Raw genomic sequence first — 2,122 nt, forward strand, 5'->3', positions numbered from 1 at the left:
AAAAAAAAAAAAAAAAAAAAAAAAAGTGTTGCAAAACAGGAATATAAGATGCTTTGCTTTTGAAGGCAAGCTGTGATGTGAACAGCATTCATAAAAAGAGTTTGATTATGAAATAATTGTGTGGTATATGTCTACCCTGCTGGAAAAAAAWGATAAAATAGCAAAACTCTATCAAAAAAGCTTTTGCTCCTAATAAAGAGATATCCTTAGTAGGAATATTTCAAATAAAATCCTAATGTTTGTATAAGGAACTGCAGTGTTGGAAGACCCAAAGTCATTGTGTTTGCTGTAGAACAGGAACTCTTGCACCAAATGCACGGCATATAAAAGGATATTTATTAAACTTTCCATTTATAAGTTTTYCCACTTTAATTTTATAGAAATTAAAAAGTGGATGCCACAAGTTTCCTCTAAGCAGTATGCAGAAATTGGACCGATTTAGTGATGCTGGTGCAAAGTACAGTGTAGGTGTGTCTAGGGACASACCACTGAACATCCCAGTGGGGAGCAGCGGGTATCAGCACTGAAGAAAAGTGCTAGAGGAGAAACTCTGTGGAGGAGTAGTATGCAGATTAAAGTATCTGTGACCTCTTCCTATCCCACTGCTTCTCCCACAGGGATTGTAAGRACTCTTAATGTTTTTTGGAGACGTGTTCATACACCAGCTGGTTTTCACTGAGAAGGTGTGCAGGGCTCAGCTGGGACTGCACGCTGCCTGAAGCCCTCTCGCCTCCGGGCAGCTGGGCACGCTTTCCGGACAAGGCACGTCCCCAGACCTCGGTAAAGGCATTCACTTGTGTATGTTCACTTCCCGGTGGGAATACGGAACCGTAACCTCAGCAYATGGGGGAGAAGCGGTGAGCTGACCTTTCCTCGAGTTGAGAGGGAGCCGGCCGAGAGCAAYCATCCCTCTCTGTGCCCAAGCTGTGCCACCCCCAAACACGTCAGTGTGTTGGGTGCACAGTTTCTCTCTGCAGCTGCAAACGCCTTCATCCAGAACTTTCAAAGTTTAATGTGGTAAGGAAGGGCCRCATACAATGCTGAAAATGAATTCAAGACAAGGATTTATTGGCTATATTACAATATTCAGTGTGATATTACACAATGTAACATAAGTTCTCTCCAGGCAACAGGATTTCTAGAGACTCAGGGAAAAAGGGACTTTCTGAGAATTCAGGGGAACAATCAACTGAAAATTTAGTCTTTTATTATTATTATTGTTACAAAGTAGTTCTCTATTTTTACATTCCAGTTCCTTAGTTCATTGGCCATTCCTATTAAGTTAAAAATTTTTTTTGATAATGATGCTCTTCTGTTTAAATCCATACAAATCCCGCAACTCGCTGATTTTTGATTGGGGGGGGGAATACAAAAACGGCTTAAACCTATCTCTCATGAATGCTCTCTATGATTTTAAAATTATTTTCTAAAATACAGAAACAAGCTGACAACTGGTACCAACAGCAAGACCCACTCACTGTAACTCAGCATTGACCAACTTGTTATCCTCAACGTTTACATTCCTTTTACAAACATGCACCGAAAGAAAAAAAATACCCGGTGCTGACAATAGATGTCAGCAAACTCTCCAGATTGCAAACACTTGATTGTGCCAGCGACCAGGGCGACACACACTTAGCCTTTTTCCAGTAACAAGAGCTACAGTCCTGGAGTGCATTTGCCTTTCTGCAGGATAAACAACACAACTTTTTTAGCAACAAGTACCTGCAGTAACATAGCGTGCCTACCCAAAACTCTTCCTCATAAATGAATTCTAGCTGCTGCTTCCAACTGCAGGAAGATATTTCTGCCTTTTACGTTYGTCAGAGCCAGCGACGTCCCCTAGCTAATGTGATTCAGTGGATGCTGTCGTGCCTCCGACTGCAGGTCAAGTTACCAGCACTATCTGGTGGGGTTCAGCAGAAGATCCCAGAATTTTTCCCAGCTCCTGAGGAAAAAAAAAATCTTTCTTTTTTATGACTCTAAGACCTCCAATATCTAGAATTTTCTGCTTATACTCTATTTTTATGACCCTTGATCTTGGGAATGTCACAGCCCTGAGGACCCCCAACCAAGCCCCATAGCGTAGAAGGTCCTGGAGCTCCTTTTCAGCTCAGGTTGG

This window comes from Rhea americana, unplaced genomic scaffold (assembly GCF_003343005.1).
Source record: "Rhea americana isolate MKP2758 unplaced genomic scaffold, rheAme1 scaffold_168, whole genome shotgun sequence".
Classification (NCBI taxonomy): domain Eukaryota; kingdom Metazoa; phylum Chordata; class Aves; order Rheiformes; family Rheidae; genus Rhea; species Rhea americana.